Source organism: Rhinolophus hipposideros, assembly GCF_964194185.1.
Source record: "Rhinolophus hipposideros genome assembly, chromosome: X".
Classification (NCBI taxonomy): domain Eukaryota; kingdom Metazoa; phylum Chordata; class Mammalia; order Chiroptera; family Rhinolophidae; genus Rhinolophus; species Rhinolophus hipposideros.
In genome coordinates, this window is record NC_138046.1 from 98,290,420 (window position 1) to 98,296,419 (window position 6,000).

A 6,000-nucleotide genomic window follows, 5' to 3' on the forward strand; every position below is an offset into this window, starting at 1 on the left:
AACACTAGAGCACCCATTAAACAAAGTAAAAAAAAAGCATAATTGTATGCTAAGAAATGAGAGTTAATAGAATCATATAAAATGCTCAATTCAAACAACAGAAGGCAGAAAAAGTGTGGAAAACAAAAACAGGAACAAAGAACAAGGGCAATAAATGGAAAACAGTAAACAAATATGGTAGATATTAATCCAGCAATATCAATAATCCCTTTTCACGTCAGTGGTCTAAATTCATCAACTAAAAGACAGAGACAGTCTCAGTGGGTGAAAAACAAAACCCAATTACATGTTATCTACAAGAAAATGATTTTAAATATAGACACATATAGATTAAAAGTAAAGGGATGGAGAAAGATATACCATGCTAATCAACAGAAAGCAAGAATGGCTATATTAGTATTAGACAGAGCAGACTTCAGGGCAAGGAAACTGATCAGGGATAAAAAGGATCATTACATAATGATACAGAGGTCGATTCTCCAAGAAAACATAATCCTTAATGTGTATTCAGCTAACAACAAAGCATTAAAATATATGAGGCAAGAACTGATAGAACTGCAGGGAAAAATAGATGAACCCCTTACTATAGCTGCAGACTACAACACCCCTCTAACAGAAATGGATAGATTCGGCGGCATAAATTCAGTAAGTACACAGCTGAACTGAACAGCACCATCAATTGGATATAACTGATACCTATAGACTACTTCATCCAACAAGAGTAGAATTCACATTTTTCTCTACCTCAATGGAATACTCAAAAAGACCACATCCTGGGACATAAAATACACCTTAGCAAATGAAAAAAAATAGAAATCATGTAATGTCTGCTCTCAGACCACAATGGAATTAAACTAGAACTCAATAACAGTAAGATAACTGGAAAATCCCAAAATACATGGCAATTAAACAACTCATTTTTAAAATAACAGGAGTCAAAGAACTCTCAAGAGAAATTTAAAAATATTTTGAACTAAATGAAAATACAACTTATCAAATGCTGATGGACGCAGTGAAAGCAGTGCTTACAGGGAAATGTATAGCGTTGAATGCATATATTAGAAAAGAAGGAAGATCTAAAATCAACAATCTAAGCTTCCACATTAGAAAACTAGAAAAAGACAAGCAAATTTAATTCAACATAATCAAAATAAAAAAATTATAAAAATTAGAGCAGATATCAATGAAATTGAAAATGAGAAATCAATAGAGAAAAATCAACAAAACCAAAACCTGATTCTTTGAAAAGATCTATAAAATCGATAAACTTCTAGTCAGGTTAAGAAAAAAAAGAGCGAAGACCTAAATTAGTTTTTCTCTGCTTCCACTTCCTGACCACGATTGCGCAAAGAGGTGGTTCTTAACTAGGGTGCCCATCAAAATCTCCTAGAATTTTTTCATGCTCAGGTTCCACACTCTGAAATTCTGGTTTGATGGGTTTACATTGGGAGGAGGGACACTAAATTTATATTTAGTTATATGTTAAAAGTTATAAAAGTTAGTTATATATATAAAAATATATAAATATATTTAGTATGTTGGTGAAAACAGCTCCTTAAGAGAGACTAATGCATATCCCAGATTAAGAACCACTATCTCAAATACCTGTCATATTTTTCTGGTGATGATAATGACAATATTCCACCAACTGAAGTATATAATTAAATCAACCCTCTGCACCTAACACACACCCAAAACAAAAAGGCTCCTGGTCACCAAATCCAATTGTGTTCTCTTAGACCTATCCTTTCCAAACTTTACATGATACATGATAAAGCCAACTTTAAGCATAGTCCTATCTTAACTTTGATAACTTTTTGGTCTTTTGGTCTCCCCTCCCTTTCTCTCTGTCTGACTGCCATCTAGATCAGTGCCACCCGGTGTGACCTGAGGGCAAACAGCATCACTATCATTTAGAATCTTGTTAGAAATGAAAATCATCAGGCCCCATCTGACATCAAAAACTCTGGGGGTGGGACCCAGAAATCTGCAAATTCTTGTGATTATTGTGCACACTGATGTTTGAAAACCATCGTGCTAAGCCACCCATTGAAGACATAGGAGAGCAATCTACAAACACAGGACTGGAGCTCCACCAGGGTAGGTGATATCATCAATACATCCACATTTTGAAGTTCATTGCTACTGAAATTGTTTCTCATCAGAAACAGGAATTACAAATAAAACTAGTTACTATTTTTAGGGCAATTAATATGTGCCAGATATTATGGTACGCTGTTAATATACCTGATCTCACTTATAAGTATTATAATTGTCATATTACAGATGAGGAAACTAACACTTAGAGAAAGAAGTTTAATATGTTGCCTCCAATGTCATGCCCTTGACCACCATATTATTGTTTCTTGCATAGATTTAGTGGGAAAGCAAATCTTGGACAGACCCTAAGAAGAGGACTCAGTGGAAATAACTGAGATTGACTGGTCAAAGAATTCGAAGAAATATGGGAAAAAAGTCTAAATAAGGAAAATTTTAAGAAGGAAGCTATAATCACAGTGGTTTGGATTTTTTTTTTCAGTAAATGAGTCTAAAGACCAAAGAGAATGTAGAAGTTTTTTTTTGAAAAAGTGCTTTAACATTTAGGTGGAGAGGGGATAAATGAAGTGTGGGGGGGGAATAGAAGTTACTAATAGTTATCTGCTTTGTAGGCACAGACACCTGGACTAATTTTTAAACTAACCTATCAATTCCATTCACGTATAAACCCAGTGATCATTTGTTTATAATATTCTCTCCAATGGGTGAATCCTTTCAGGGAGTGAAATCTAGGTGTGGGAATGATGAGCTTGATTGGTAAGGAGCAAGAGGAAGATAATTCTTGTTAAGAGCCAAGGGCGATTGGAAGGCCAGTGATCATGGTGGAGTTCAGAGAAATGTCAAACACAGGCTGGCAAAAATAGGCCAAGCCTACCAAAGGCACTATAACATGAAAAGACCCATTAGCCAAATGCTCAAATCACGTTAAGATTTAGAAGAACTATAATACAACTAATTAGTCTCTATAATTGGTCTAATAGGTCACAAGTTTCTTTAGTTATACTAGCCTTCAGAGGATACTGTCTGCCTAGCTTAATTCACTTTTAAATTCCTTAATTCCAACAGCACCCTGTATGTGTCTTTCTACAAATGATTACTCTGTTTCATGTTACGTTTTCACTAGTTTCAATATGAGAAGTTTACCTTTTTTTTTAAATTTGGTCTTTTCCTGATGCCTATTTTGCCTATATCTGCAAAGTTTTGCACCTTTTTTAGAAGGATAAACCACAAACTAATACATGGGAACATATTTTCATACTTATTTCTTATCTATACTCCAAAGAGTGTTATTCAAATATTAAATATAATTTCAGCATTCTGAATTTCTTCTATTATCCCATGAACTTTCCATGATACATCTTTCTAACAGCACTTGTTAACCTCTAATTGTAAGTGCATTTATTAGGCAGTTACTACATACCCAGAAACTCCAGGTATTGGTGTAATAGAGAAGACTGAGGTTCTAGTAGCAAGTGAGAAATAAGGCCAGAAGTATCAGTTTAACAGAAAAGGGAGTGATCAATTCATATTAGGGAGTTGGCAAATTTTTCCAAGAAGTGAATTTGGCTGAGTCTGAAGGGGTGCATAGGAGTTCATTAGCCACTGGAAAGGGGGAAAGGCATCCCTGACACCTCCTTCTCTAAATTTGGTAATGTTGGAGGCATTTAATGTAAAATAACAGAAAAAGAAAGAGCAACATGACAATAACACTAGAAGAAATCCTGTTCACTTCATGCACGGGTTGGAGAGGAATTGTGGCTTTAAATATATTTCAGATCTGAAAGTAAATGTTTATAAAATGGGATTCACAATCAAGGGAAACGGGTGGAGGAGGAGGAAGTTCAATTTTTGTTGTATTAACTTAAACAAATGAGTAAAAATATCAACATCTATGCTTAAGAACATATATATTACTTTTCATAAAGATCCTAAGTTGTTGAAAACGAAAGCCTTGGAGCTTTAGCCAATATTACAATATTTGCCCTAGTGTTTTATATTCCCAGTATCATTTTTAAGGGTTCTAAAATGGGTCTGCCCAAGAATTTGGCAGCACGCGCGCACAGACACACACACACACACACACACACTAGTCCACTCTTGACTGAAACAATCAACAGCACCCTAATCAACTTTTCACTAATCCTGATTTGTGCGCCTTCACATCCTTCAAAGTCTGACTTTATTTATACTATGGCTATCACACGGTATTAATTTAGCTCTAAGTTTTGAAAGTCCACCTCTTCACCCTTTCGTTCAATTATGTCCTCTTAAATACCATTAGTTTCGCATTTCTCCTGAAGGAACACTTAAATACATCAAACAGACCAATTACAAAACTAACCGCTGCAGCCAGAGTCTGAACACACACACACACGCTAATTTCATATCATACCCCTTTCAAGGCTGTTTCTACCACTGATCAAAAAATCAGTGGACTGAGAAGAAGGAAAAAACTAAGAGAGGAAGGTTCTTCCTTCCTTCCACTTCCCCCAGGCCTGGCCCCCCTCCCGTTGCGTTCCCCGACCCTGGGGCCGCACCGCGATCTCGTACGACACCCCCCCCCCACCGATCCGCCCCCGCTGACACCCGCCACTGTCTAGAAAACAGTCCTAGCCTTTGTTAAAATGTCCCTGAGCACAATGGACCAGAAGACGGACACATTCTCTGGGGCCGGGTGAAGGAAGGTCACAAGAACGCCACGCTCTCCTTGGCCCTAGCCTGGGGAGACAGCCCACGTCCGCGAAATCCCCACCCGCGACAAGAAACGTTCCTGGCAACTCTATACTCAAGAGACTGTAGCGCGGGGGAAGGGATGGCCCGGGACGCCGCTCAGGGGCACCAAGCGGAAGGTACTGAACTTGAAGCTGGGACACCCTCCAGCGTCCTAGGCGATCCAAGCCTGAGTACAGACTGCCAGCCTCTTGGAGCCCTTTCCTTCAATTTTTCGACTTACATATACCCTCACCCGCTCCCGCCACCACGCACGCACTCAGCTCTCCACGCGGCGGGGCCGGACACCCTCAGGTAGCGCGGCCAACACCGCTGCCGCTCCTCTGGCCGGTTTCCTCGTACGGGACCAAAGGCTCCCGGGGCAGTCACCCGCACACACCCCGAGCCCTTCCCGGACGCAAGGCTGGAACCTAGTTCCTCAGCTGCAAGCCCCGCTTGGCCACCTCACTCACCCAGCGCCCCGCGCCGCTATTCCTCTCCCTGCGAGCCGCCAGCCGCGCCTGCGCGCTCCCACCTCCGCCAAGCCGAGTCGGAACCGGGAGCCAAGAGCGTTTGGGCAGGGCTGTGGGAAGTGGAGGGGCCCGGGCGGGGCCAGGAGAGGAGGGGCGGGGCCATGATGGGTGAGAAACGGAGGGGCGGGGCCTCCGCCGCCTAAGTCCGGAAGACCAAGAACTCCGAGCGACCGGCTGGACCTTTCCACTCTTGAGGTCTGTTTATAACACTGGCGGAAAAGTCGTCGAGGCTACTTGGTGCGCCCCTACACTCACCCTCGGGAAAGCCCGCTTGGCCCCGCCAAGCTAACCAGCCCCTGGGGCCACCATGCCTTTCCCTGGAGCCACCCTGGATCCTCGCCAGCCTTTCAGTCTTCTGCATGCCTATCTCCCCACACTCACCCGCCCACCCCACATTTCTCCTTATGGCGCGCAGCCGTCAGCCCTCCAGAGGTGAGGGGCTTGTGAAGGGCATCCCACTTAACCTATTTGCTGTGTGGGAGCCCAGAACGTGCCTGGTGCCCACAGTTACAACTGAGCCCTTTCGCTGAGAACAAACTATGGCTGCTGTTTCTAGACTTAGTAATAACAATTTGCTTTTTTTCTTAAAAAGAGCCTTGTACAAACGTATCGAATATCTTGGGAAGAAGAACACGGGTTGTCAAATAAAACCCATCTTTGACCCTGCATTTTAGGCCACCTTGGAATTTGAGCCTTGTAA

General features: G+C 41.5%; 1 protein-coding gene across 3 annotated transcripts in view; it reads right to left on the minus strand.

The window, feature by feature from the left end:
- PRRG1 (proline rich and Gla domain 1) overlaps nt 1-5,337 on the minus strand; it is a 108,010-nt gene extending 102,673 nt beyond the window's left edge. The window contains exon 1 of one of the 3 annotated variants that reach the window (XM_081043384.1): nt 5,241-5,337. The gene's annotated coding sequence lies outside the window, so the exon portion shown is untranslated. Of the gene's footprint in view, nt 1-5,047 lie in introns of all 3 variants that reach the window. The other 2 variants (XM_081043386.1, XM_081043385.1) reach the window with 2 other exon arrangements.
- Nucleotides 5,338-6,000: the final 663 nt, after the last annotated feature.